The sequence below is a fragment of the Salvia splendens genome, chromosome 9 (assembly GCF_004379255.2).
Source record: "Salvia splendens isolate huo1 chromosome 9, SspV2, whole genome shotgun sequence".
In the NCBI taxonomy this organism is placed as follows: Eukaryota; Viridiplantae; Streptophyta; class Magnoliopsida; order Lamiales; family Lamiaceae; genus Salvia; species Salvia splendens.
Genome location: NC_056040.1, coordinates 11,441,651 through 11,455,716, shown reverse-complemented (window position 1 = coordinate 11,455,716; position 14,066 = coordinate 11,441,651).

The following is a 14,066-nucleotide window of genomic DNA, read 5'->3' as shown; positions in this document are numbered from 1 at the left end:
TCATTTGTGACATCGAAAATATAACTCATCTAATAATAGTGCTATAAAATAATGGATTAAATATCTGAAAATTCATAATTCACGTCATGATTCACACAGGCGAGTAATTTTGACACAAATGTTGTTTCACATAAAACTACAATATTAATTACAACATGTTCACATTGTTCAGAGCCAAGATGACAATATAAGTAATAATTTAATGGGTATTTTGCCATTGTTACTAATGATACGATGGCATTGCATCTGAAGCATTTTAATTAGGTGAGTTAAATTTGTAAAATTATGCAAGGCCATGGTAATTTCAAACAATTACTCCATTTACAATTAATAGCTAAAGAATGTTTTTTAAATACAGAATGTGTGTGAAAATGGATAGGTTGGAAAGTTATCCCACATTTGAAGAAACTAGGAAGATTGTAGCTATACATCAAGGTATTCCTTGTATAAGGTGATACTATGAATTGGTTATCCCACATTTGAAGAAACTAGGAAGATTGTAGCTATACATCAAGGTATTCCTTGTATAAGGTGATACTATGATTTGGTGGCCCTTTTGGGCGCCACCAACGCGCCTTAATTTTCTATTGAAGAGCACATATATTATTTTCTATCAATTATTGATAGGTTCAGTTAATCGTGTTTTAAGTGATGTTGGTATGAATTACAAGTATTTAGCTTTGTTGTCAGTAAATATTTTCAACAGAAAAAACTTTATTTGTGTGATTAAATATAATATAATCAAATAAAATAAACTACAGATAAAATGTAGAGCTAAATCATAATTTAACTAGAATTGGCAATCTCATCATTGCATTCTTATTACTAATCAATTTGACACACAATATAATGTTTCTTTTAGAATTAGACGTTATCATATATAAATATAGCATTAATTAAAATATTATAAAGGGATATAATTTGGAATCAGTACATGATAATATTAAAAATAAATATCCCATGGGATTGAGAAGGAGAGTTTAGAGGAGGCTAAATTTCGCCACTTAATTAGTACATGATAATATAAAAGCATCCACAACCGTGCTCTTGCCAGCGGCACGGTTGTGGGTCCGGCCCCACTTTTTCTGTCTGCTCTCTGGCAAGAGCACAACACCCACAAATGTGCTCTTCCGCAAGGACGAGCACAATTAATTTAAAATTCAATTAAACAAAAACATTTCAATAATACTAAAATTCATTAAAAAAACCTAAATAATATTACAAATGACAAATAAAATAAAAACGACATAATTAAAATCCTAAAAATTAAAAATTACATAATTAAAATACTAAAAATTAAAAAAACCACTAAGCGTTGCCGAATTTCGCCCACATGTATTTGATTAGGTCTTCTTGTAGTTGATTGTGGATTCGGGTATCGCGCATTGTGTGCCTTGTCTCGATTCTCTGGCCAACCGTCGTATGCTCGCCTCGGAGTGGGGGAGACCTCGTTGTTGAGCTTCCGGCTTCGTCCTCGTCGTAGAAGCTAGCCGCCCTCGGCCATTCGTCGGCTATAATCATGTTGTGTAAGATAATACACGTGAACATGATGTCGGCGATATTATTCACGTACCACAGCCGAGCCGGGGACTTAACAATATTGAATCGGGCTTGAAGGACCCCGAAAGCTCTTTCGACGTCTTTCCGTGTGGACTCTTGACGCTGATGGTGAGATACCATCGGCGAGATAGTAACCCATGTGGTATCTATTTCCGTTGATGGTGAAGTCGATCGCCAGTGCGACACCATTCATCACATCATTGAAGAGTGGTGAAGAATATAGCACATTCAAGTCGTTGTTGGATCCAGCAACGCCGAAATATGCATGCCAAATCCATAGGCGGTAGTCGGCGACCGCCTCAAGGATAAGCGTTGGGCTGCCGCCTTTGTGACCGCTCAAGTGTTGCCCTCTCCAAGCAGTCGGGCAATTCTTCCACCTCCAATGCATGCAGTCAATGCTACCAAGCATTCCGGGAAAGCCATGGTCTGATTCGTGAAGACGAAGCAACCGTTGGCAATCATCGGTGGTGGGTGCCCGAAGGAATTCATCCCCGAAAGCTGAACGAACGCCCTCGCAAAAATTTTTTAGACAAAGGATTCCAGTGGACTCACCGATATGCAAATACTCGTCGAAGATGTCGGCCGTTAGCCCAGTAGCGAGTTGTCGGATGGCACACGTACACTTCTGCAATGGCGTGATACTTTGCCGGCCGGCTGCATCTGGACCTGTTTGGAAGAATTCAACACGTGCGGACAATGTGTTGACAATTCGCATGAACAAGCGCTTTGACATGCGAAAACGGCGCCTGAAGTAATCTGACGGAAACCGCGGCTGGTCGGCAAAGTAGTCGGCAACGAGCCTTTCGTGGGCTCCCTCCCGGTCACGATGGATGTAGCGGCGATTTGATCTGGTTCGTTGAGGAGGAGGAGCGGGGGTATTCGCCGCGACGTATGCTTCGTAAGCGGCACGATGATGTTCGTAGTATTCTTGTTCTTCGCGCTCCGCTTCCGCCATAATATGGGTGAGATCCATTTGAGGTTTTGAGTGAGGGATGAATGTGTTGATAGTTTGTATGAGAATTATGAATGAGAGATGATAAATGGATGATGAATGTGTGTATTTATAGATGATTTTGGGGGAAAAAAATTCAGAAAAAACGGGAAAAAACGGCCATATTTTTTAGATTTGGAAAATATTTTTTTTTATTTTGTATCATTTTATATAATTAAAGATCAAATTTTAAAATAAAAAATAATAATTCAAAGGCAACGGCTATGCCGTTGCCCAATCGTAAGCCGCCACGTCGCCTGCTCGCTGGCACGGCGGCGGTATGCGTACTCGTCGCTGGCATGGACGGACGCAGGGCCACCGTCCACCATTGTGGATGCTCTAAATGTTTTAAATAGTACTTAGTACTATGAAATTAATTTGCTTTGCTGTCAATAACTCTTATACTCTGCTTTCAAAATAATCTTGTCGCAGTTTCCTCGAAATAACTTGTCAATAAATTTTACGATGCTATGACAAATCACTTCTAACAAATACTCTAGAAGCTTCCGGCTCTACTTTGTACTCCTATATAAATATTCCATGTAACTTTAATACGAAGAATAATCTTTTGTATGGCCGTATGGAAACTAAAAATAAAGTTACTCTTTTATTTATCAGAGCATCTCCATCGTTGCTCAATGGGGCAGACCGCGTCCGTGTCAACGGCGAGACACACCCGTGTCCGCCGCTGTGCTCGCGCCGACGGCACGGCGCTGCTCGATATATCGAGCACGTCCGTGCCGCTGAGCAGGGCGACGTGACAACATTCTATTGGCCAACGGCAATGCCGTTGCCTTTTTCTATTTTTTTTTTAATTCGAATTTAATTTAAAAATCGTTTTAAATTAAAAAAAATATTTTCCCACTTCCCAGTAAATTAGTATATCCATTTTCTCTCCACTTTTACTTTATTTTTCATTTTCCCCCAAAATTCACATTTTTCATCTATAAATACCCTCATTTCTACACAAAAAATTTCACACCACACTATACAATTTTCATCTAAATTCTCAATCTTTCACTCTTGCAAAAAAAATGTCCGGCACCGGCGATCACCCCTCCGAATCCCGCGGATGGAACCACAAATGGTTCAACTCAACACCATTCTCTCATCCGGATACGGAATTCTCGCCCCTCCTCAAACCCAAGGTTCTCAAATTCCGATTGGCTACCTGCCTTATCCGGTGGACGAGCAAGATGCCACCGATGGGCAATACGAATGGGCACCCGAACAAGGATCGGGAGGGATCGGCGGCTCCCAAACTCCGGAGGACAACCCCAACGCTCCTCCTCCTCGTAGTGTTCCTTCCTACTCATTGTCGTGGCGTTGCCTTCACGTCCGCACCGCATACACTCCGTCGGAGATGGAGAAGATGTTCAAAGCCTATTTGGAAATATCTGAAGATCCGGAAACTGGCACGAACCAAACCGGGGAGAGGTTTTGGTGGCACGTCTCTCGCCGGTACAATGCCAACCGATCGGAGGGAACCATTGAGCGCAACGAGAGTATGGTGCGCAATGCCATCTTCAGATCCAACGAAGAAATCCAAAAGTTCCAGGGGTATTACCTCCAGGAACAGCGGTCGGCGGGGAGCGGCACGAGCGAGGCCGACATCATCACGGCCACCATGTCGACCTACCATTCCATGCATTACAAGCTATTCAAGCACCTCGGCGCTTAGCAGCAGGTACGTAGAAATCTGAAGTATATGGGAGGCTTATCATCCTCCTCCAGCAAACAGTCGAGGTCGTTATCCCTATCTGACGGCGGCTCCGAATCTCTGATGAGGTGGCTAGCCAACTTGCCAGAGCTAACTTGGGTAGCCCCACGGCGGCCGCAAGGAAAGAAGAAGGCGACGACCAACCGCCGTCGCACCGCGACTCCATCCGCCCCCGCTCCCTTTGTGCCACCTCAACCCCCCACCAACTCAATGTGGCCGATAGGTCTCGGATGACTCCCGAGCAACTTGATTCACAATTGGCAATGATACGGGGTCTCCGAAAAACATTGGGAATCGGCCAGAGGACTAGTCTTCCACGGGGTATTTTTAAATATGTAATTTTTAATATGAAGGATTTTAATTATGTAATTTTTAATTTTTAGGATTTTAAGTATGTAATTTTTAATTTTTTTGTAATTTGTAATAGTATTTCAGGTATTTTAATGCATTTTAATATTGTGAAAATATTTTTATTTAAATTGAATAATAGAATGATGGAACCCTTGAGCATGTCCTTGCGGAAGAACATGAATGTCAGTATTGTGCTCTTGGGGAAGAGATGAGAGTAAAAATAACCCACTTTCATGCTTTTGCCTAAGAGCATGGATGAGAATGCTTTTAGTATATTATAAAATATTGTATATTCTTTTATTTATTATAATATCTTTTATATTTATAGCTTTTATACATTATAATAAAGTTTGGTTATGGCAATCATATAAGGAGATTGTATATTCAATAATTTGGACTAACTCCTACTTCTCACATTAGCAAAGTTTATTTACTGTATTATTGACTTTCTTTAATTGTGTGTCTCCTGAATAACTTATGAAGATAGTAACAACTAAAAAAAATGAATATGTGCAAGTTGGTGGACGAAAATTTAAATGATCAAATAGTATAAAGTAAGAAGAAAGTGGAGTAGATGGGTTATTTCATTATTTGCTTGTAAGTAAAGTGTATTAGACCATCCACAATAGGCGCCCAGCGACCGCCCAGCCGAGCGCCGGCGCTGGGCGGTTTGCTGGGCGGTCTATTGCAGCCGCCCAGCGGACGATTGGAGAGAGAAACCGCGCAGCGCTGGGCGGTTTCGTGGCGCTGGGCGGTGCGCTGGGCGATCCGCTCGGCGCTATTGCAGCGCCCGGATCGCCCAGCGCGATTTTTTTTTTAAATTCGAATTTTTGAAATTCGAATTTTTAAAAAAAAATCAAATATAAAAAAATATTATTTATTTATAAAAATTGTTTTCTATATATAAAAATCAATTTTTATAAATAAATTTATACTAGAAATTCGTAATAGCCCATATATATTTAATGGGCTTGCGAATTTATGAAACTCATTCTTGGTTGTCTCTCTTTTATAGAGACATCCTTGAATGTTTTATGTTCCACTTTCGATGTGGGACAAACTCATTCTTGGTTGCCTCTATTTTATAGAGACATCCTTGAATGTTTTATGTTCCACTTTCGATGTGGGACAAACTCATTCAAGGATGTTTCTCTTTTATAGAGAGATATCCATGAATGTTTTATGTTCCACTTTCGATGTGGGACAAACTCATTCAAGGATGTTTCTCTTTTATAGAGAGATATCCTTGAATGTTTTATGTTCCACTTTCGATGTGGGACAATCTCATTCAAGGATTTTCTATAAAATTGTATTTTAAATTATGTCATTTTTATTTTTTAACTTTAAGTTGTAATGTTATTTTAAATTTTCATTTGTAAATTTAATTAATGTAATTTTTTTTAATTATGTACTTTTTAAATTTTATTAATATTAGTGAATTTTCCCGTATATGTCTCGTAAATTAAATTTCGTATATTGCGTTATTGTTAATTATTGCATTTTGTATATATTTGTTAATAGTGATGTGGATAGTATGTGGCTAGGCTATGGCTGGGCTATTTGCTTGTTTTGATGATGTGGCAGTGGCTAGGCTATGGCTGGGCTATTGCTGGGCTATTTCTATTGTGGATGGCCTTACAAACTAATCATCTCACCACTTTTTCAATCATTACTAGACAGTCTTCCTCAATAATCTAAATCAAGATCATTCAAATCACAATTCAATGCCCAATGAAGGAACCAATCATATTTCGTAATGCACTTTTTTCTATGTTTTTAATGAAATTAGATAGTACTAAAAAATGATATTTAGTATACACGAGGTGACGTAAAATATGAAATGTATTTATACGGAAACAAAATAGGAGTTTCATATCCAGAAACCAAAATATATGAAAGAACACACTTTGGTGGAAATCTCAAAATTAATTTGTTGGGCATGCTATAAGGCCTTAAGTTCCCGACGTATTCGACTCATTCATACATTGTTATGTCAAAAAAATAAATACTCCCTCATTACTAATAAAAACCTAATCGAAAAACAAATAGAACAAAAAAATCTGAATAATAAAATAAAAATCTAATAAAAATAAAGTCGCTATGGCCTATGAAAGAAATCCAAAAACAAAAATCTGAATAATAAAAATCTATAAAAACAATGAATTGCTATAAAAGAAATAGTATACAAAAACATTATAAAAAAGTCCAAATCCAAAAAAAACTACAAAAATAATGAGTAGCTATAGAAGAAATCTAAAAAACAAAATAAAAAAAAATCTGAATAATAAAAAATAAAAATAAAAACAAAAACCGAAATAAAATCTGAATAATAAAGAATCAACAAAAACAAAATCGAACATAAAAATCTGAATAATAAAAATAAAAAATCTATAAAAACAAAATTTTAAGTAATCTGAAAAATTGAAAAATCAACAAAAACAAAATCGAAAAAAACCCTGAATAATAAAAAATTTAAATCCAAAAAAATACAAAAACAATGAGTAGTTATAGAATAAATCTACAAAAATAAAATGAAAAAAAATCTGAATAATAAGGAATTTAAAAAACAAAATCGAACAAAAAAATCTGAATAATTAAAAATCTAAAAAAAATAAGTAGCCATGAAAGAAATCAGAATAATAAAAAATCATCAAATAATCTGAAAATAATAAAAATGAACAAAAACAAAATTAAAAAAAACCTGAATAATAAAGAATCTATAAAAACAATAAATTGCTATAAAAAATAGTATACAATAATACAATAAAAAAGGCCAAATCCAAAAAAAACTTCAAAAACAAAATCGGAAAAAATATCTGAATAAAAAAAATCACAAAAACAAAATTAAAATAAAATATGAATAATAAAGAATCAACAAAAAATCTAAAAAAAAGTACTTAGCTATGAAAGAAATCCAAATAATAAAAAAATCAACAAATAATCTGAAATCTGAAATAATAAAAATGAACAGAAACAAAATTAAATAAAATCTGAATAATAAAGAATCAACAAAAACAAAACCAAAAATAAAAATCTGAATAATAAAAATAAAAATTCTATAAAAACAATGAGTAGCTACAGAAGAAATACACAAAAACAAAATTTTAAGTAATCTGAAAAATTGAAAAATCAACAAAAACAAAATCGAAAAAAAAACCCTGAATAATAAAAAATCTAAATCCAAAAAAATACAAAAACAATGAGTAGTTATAGAATAAATCTACAAAAATAAAATGAAAAAAAATCTGAATAATAAGGAATTTAAAAAGCAAAATCGAACAAAAAAATCTGAATAATTAAAAATCTAAAAAAAATAAGTAGGCTATGAAAGAAATCAGAATAATAAAAAATCATCAAATAATCTGAAAATAATAAAAATGAACAAAAACAAAATAAAAAAAAAACCTGAATAATAAAGAATCTATAAAAACAATAAATTGCTATAAAAAAATAGTATACAAATAATTCAAATAAAAAGGCCAAATCCAAAAATTACTTCAAAAACAAAATCGGAAAAAAAATCTGAACAAAAAGAAAATCACAAAAACAAAATTAAAATAAAATATGAATAATAAAGAATCAACAAAAAATCTAAAAAAAAGTACTTAGCTATGAAAGAAATCCAAATAATAAAAAAATCAACAAATAATCTGAAATCTGAAATAATAAAAATGAACAGAAACAAAATTAAATAAAATCTGAATAATAAAGAATCAACAAAAACAAAACCAAACATAAAAATCTGAATAATAAAAATAAAAATTCTATAAAAACAATGAGTAGCTAAGAAGAAATACACAAAAACAAAATTTTAAGTAATCTGAAAAATTGAAAAATCAACAAAAACAAAATCAAAAAAAAAAAAACCCTGAATAATAAAAAATCTAAATCCAAAAAAAATACAAAAACAATGAGTAGTTATAGAATAAATCTACAAAAATAAAATGAAAAAAAATCTGAATAATAAGGAATTTAAAAAGCAAAATCGAACAAAAAAATCTGAATAATTAAAAATCTAAAAAAAATAAGTAGCTATGAAAGAAATCAGAATAATAAAAAATCATCAAATAATCTGAACAAAAACAAAATAAAAAAAAACCTGAATAATAAAGAATCTATAAAAACAATAAATTGCTATAAAAAAATAGTATACAAATAATTCAAATAAAAAGGCCAAATCCAAAAAATACTTCAAAAACAAAATCGGAAAAAAAATCTGAACAAAAAAAAAATCACAAAAACAAAATTAAAATAAAATATGAATAATAAAGAATCAACAAAAAATCTAAAAAAATGTACTTAGCTATGAAAGAAATCCAAATAATAAAAAAATCAACAAATAATCTGAAATCTGAAATAATAAAAATGAACAGAAACAAAATTAAATAAAATCTGAATAATAAAGAATCAACAAAAACAAAACCAAACATAAAAATCTGAATAATAAAAATAAAAATTCTATAAAAACAATGAGTAGCTAAGAAGAAATACACAAAAACAAAATTTTAAGTAATCTGAAAAATTGAAAAATCAACAAAAACAAAATCGAAAAAAAACCCTGAATAATAAAAAATCTAAATCCAAAAAAAATACAAAAACAATGAGTAGTTATAGAATAAATCTACAAAAATAAAATGAAAAAAAATCTGAATAATAAGGAATTTAAAAAGCAAAATCGAACAAAAAAATCTGAATAATTAAAAATCTAAAAAAAATAAGTAGCTATGAAAGAAATCAGAATAATAAAAAATCATCAAATAATCTGAAAATAATAAAAATGAACAAAAACAAAATTAAAAAAAAACAGAATAATAAAGAATCTATAAAAACAATAAATTGCTATAAAAAAATAGTATACAAATAATTCAAATAAAAAGGCCAAATCCAAAAAATACTTCAAAAACAAAATCGGAAAAAAAAATCTGAACAAAAAAAAAATCACAAAAACAAAATTAAAATAAAATATGAATAATAAAGAATCAACAAAAAATCTAAAAAAATGTACTTAGCTATGAAAGAAATCCAAATAATAAAAAAATCAACAAATAATCTGAAATCTGAAATAATAAAAATGAACAGAAACAAAATTAAATAAAATCTGAATAATAAAGAATCAACAAAAACAAAACCAAACATAAAAATCTGAATAATAAAAATAAAAATTCTATAAAAACAATGAGTAGCTAAGAAGAAATACACAAAAACAAAATTTTAAGTAATCTGAAAAATTGAAAAATCAACAAAAACAAAATCGAAAAAAAACCCTGAATAATAAAAAATCTAAATCCAAAAAAATACAAAAACAATGAGTAGTTATAGAATAAATCTACAAAAATAAAATGAAAAAAAATCTGAATAATAAGGAATTTAAAAAGCAAAATCGAACAAAAAAATCTGAATAATTAAAAATCTAAAAAAAATAAGTAGCTATGAAAGAAATCAGAATAATAAAAAATCATCAAATAATCTGAAAATAATAAAAATGAACAAAAACAAAATTAAAAAAAAAACCTGAATAATAAAGAATCTATAAAAACAATAAATTGCTATAAAAAAATAGTATACAATAATTCAAATAAAAAGGCCAAATCCAAAAAATACTTCAAAAACAAAATCGGAAAAAAAATCTGAACAAAAAAAAAATCACAAAAACAAAATTAAAATAAAATATGAATAATAATGAATCAACAAAAAATCTAAAAAAAAGTACTTAGCTATGAAAGAAATCCAAATAATAAAAAAATCAACAAATAATCTGAAATCTGAAATAATAAAAATGAACAGAAACAAAATTAAATAAAATCTGAATAATAAAGAATCAACAAAAACAAAACCAAACATAAAAATCTGAATAATAAAAATAAAAATTCTATAAAAACAATGAGTAGCTAAGAAGAAATACACAAAAACAAAATTTTAAGTAATCTGAAAAATTGAAAAATCAACAAAAACAAAATCGAAAAAAAACCCTGAATAATAAAAAATCTAAATCCAAAAAAATACAAAAACAATGAGTAGTTATAGAATAAATCTACAAAAATAAAATGAAAAAAAATCTGAATAATAAGGAATTTAAAAAGCAAAATCGAACAAAAAAATCTGAATAATTAAAAATCTAAAAAAAATAAGTAGCTATGAAAGAAATCAGAATAATAAAAAATCATCAAATAATCTGAAAATAATAAAAATGAACAAAAACAAAATTAAAAAAAAAAACCTGAATAATAAAGAATCTATAAAAACAATAAATTGCTATAAAAAAATAGTATACAATAATTCAAATAAAAAGGCCAAATCCAAAAAATACTTCAAAAACAAAATCGGAAAAAAAATCTGAACAAAAAAAAAATCACAAAAACAAAATTAAAATAAAATATGAATAATAATGAATCAACAAAAAATCTAAAAAAAAGTACTTAGCTATGAAAGAAATCCAAATAATAAAAAAATCAACAAATAATCTGAAATCTGAAATAATAAAAATGAACAGAAACAAAATTAAATAAAATCTGAATAATAAAGAATCAACAAAAACAAAACCAAACATAAAAATCTGAATAATAAAAATAAAAATTCTATAAAAACAATGAGTAGCTAAGAAGAAATACACAAAAACAAAATTTTAAGTAATCTGAAAAATTGAAAAATCAACAAAAACAAAATCGAAAAAAAACCCTGAATAATAAAAAATCTAAATCCAAAAAAATACAAAAACAATGAGTAGTTATAGAATAAATCTACAAAAATAAAATGAAAAAAAATCTGAATAATAAGGAATTTAAAAAGCAAAATCGAACAAAAAAATCTGAATAATTAAAAATCTAAAAAAAATAAGTAGCTATGAAAGAAATCAGAATAATAAAAAATCATCAAATAATCTGAAAATAATAAAAATGAACAAAAACAAAATTAAAAAAAAACCTGAATAATAAAGAATCTATAAAAACAATAAATTGCTATAAAAAAATAGTATACAATAATTCAAATAAAAAGGCCAAATCCAAAAAATACTTCAAAAACAAAATCGGAAAAAAAATCTGAACAAAAAAAAAATCACAAAAACAAAATTAAAATAAAATATGAATAATAAAGAATCAACAAAAAATCTAAAAAAAAGTACTTAGCTATGAAAGAAAAATCCAAATAATAAAAAAATCAACAAATAATCTGAAATCTGAAATAATAAAAATGAACAGAAACAAAATTAAATAAAATCTGAATAATAAAGAATCAACAAAAACAAAACCAAACATAAAAATCTGAATAATAAAAATAAAAATTCTATAAAAACAATGAGTAGCTAAGAAGAAATACACAAAAACAAAATTTTAAGTAATCTGAAAAATTGAAAAATCAACAAAAACAAAATCGAAAAAAAACCCTGAATAATAAAAAATCTAAATCCAAAAAAATACAAAAACAATGAGTAGTTATAGAATAAATCTACAAAAATAAAATGAAAAAAAATCTGAATAATAAGGAATTTAAAAAGCAAAATCGAACAAAAAAATCTGAATAATTAAAAATCTAAAAAAAATAAGTAGCTATGAAAGAAATCAGAATAATAAAAAATCATCAAATAATCTGAAAATAATAAAAATGAACAAAAACAAAATTAAAAAAAAACCTGAATAATAAAGAATCTATAAAAACAATAAATTGCTATAAAAAAATAGTATACAAATAATTCAAATAAAAAGGCCAAATCCAAAAAATACTTCAAAAACAAAATCGGAAAAAAAATCTGAACAAAAAAAAAATCACAAAAACAAAATTAAAATAAAATATGAATAATAAAGAATCAACAAAAAATCTAAAAAAAGTACTTAGCTATGAAAGAAATCCAAATAATAAAAAAATCAACAAATAATCTGAAATCTGAAATAATAAAAATGAACAGAAACAAAATTAAATAAAATCTGAATAATAAAGAATCAACAAAAACAAAACCAAACATAAAAATCTGAATAATAAAAATAAAAATTCTATAAAAACAATGAGTAGCTAAGAAGAAATACACAAAAACAAAATTTTAAGTAATCTGAAAAATTGAAAAATCAACAAAAACAAAATAAATAAAAAAAACCCTGAATAATAAAAAATCTAAATCCAAAAAAAATACAAAAACAATGAGTAGTTATAGAATAAATCTACAAAAATAAAATGAAAAAAAATCTGAATAATAAGGAATTTAAAAAGCAAAATCGAACAAAAAAATCTGAATAATTAAAAATCTAAAAAAAATAAGTAGCTATGAAAGAAATCAGAATAATAAAAAATCATCAAATAATCTGAAAATAATAAAAATGAACAAAAACAAAATTAAAAAAAACCTGAATAATAAAGAATCTATAAAAACAATAAATTGCTATAAAAAAATAGTATACAATAATTCAAATAAAAAGGCCAAATCCAAAAAATACTTCAAAAACAAAATCGGAAAAAAAAATCTGAACAAAAAAAAATCACAAAAACAAAATTAAAATAAAATATGAATAATAAAGAATCAACAAAAAATCTAAAAAAAAGTACTTAGCTATGAAAGAAATCCAAATAATAAAAAAATCAACAAATAATCTGAAATCTGAAATAATAAAAATGAACAGAAACAAATTTAAAAAAAATCTGAATAATAAAGAATCTATAAATACAATGAATTGCTATAAAAGAAATAGTATACAAAAACACAATATAAAAGGCCAAAAATCCAAAAAAATCTACAAAAACAATGAGTAGCTATAGAATAAATCTACAAAAAGCAAAATCGAAAAAAATAACTACAAAAAACATTGAGTAGCTATAGAATAAATCTAACAAAAACAAAATCGGAAAAAAATCTAAATAATAAAAAATCAAAAAACCAAAATAAAAATAAAATAAAATCTGAATAATAAAGAATCAACAAAAAAATCGAACATGAAAATCTTAATAATAAAAAATCTATAAAAACAATGAGTAGCTATAAGAAAATACGAATAATAAAATACAACAAAACAATGAATTGCTGTAAAAGAAATATACAAAAACACAATAAAAAATCCAAATAAAAAAACTACAAAAACTAGCTATAGAATAAATCTACAAAAAACAAAATCGAAAAAAAAGTCTGAATATTAAAAAATAAAAATAAAAACCTATCGAAAAAAAAACTGAATAATAAGGAATCAACAAAAAACAAAATCGAACAAAAAAATCTACAAAAAGTAGCTATTGCGTGAGAAATAAATCAAAAAAAATCTGGATAATAAAAATCAATAAAAACAAAACAAAAAAAACTTGAATAATAAAAATCTATAATAACAATGAATTGCTATAAAAGAAATAGTATACAAAACCATAATAAAAAAAGTCCAAATCCAAAAAATCTACAAAAACAATGAGTAGTTATAGAAGAAATCTACAAAAATAAAAAAAATCTGAATAATAAAAAATCAACAACAAAAA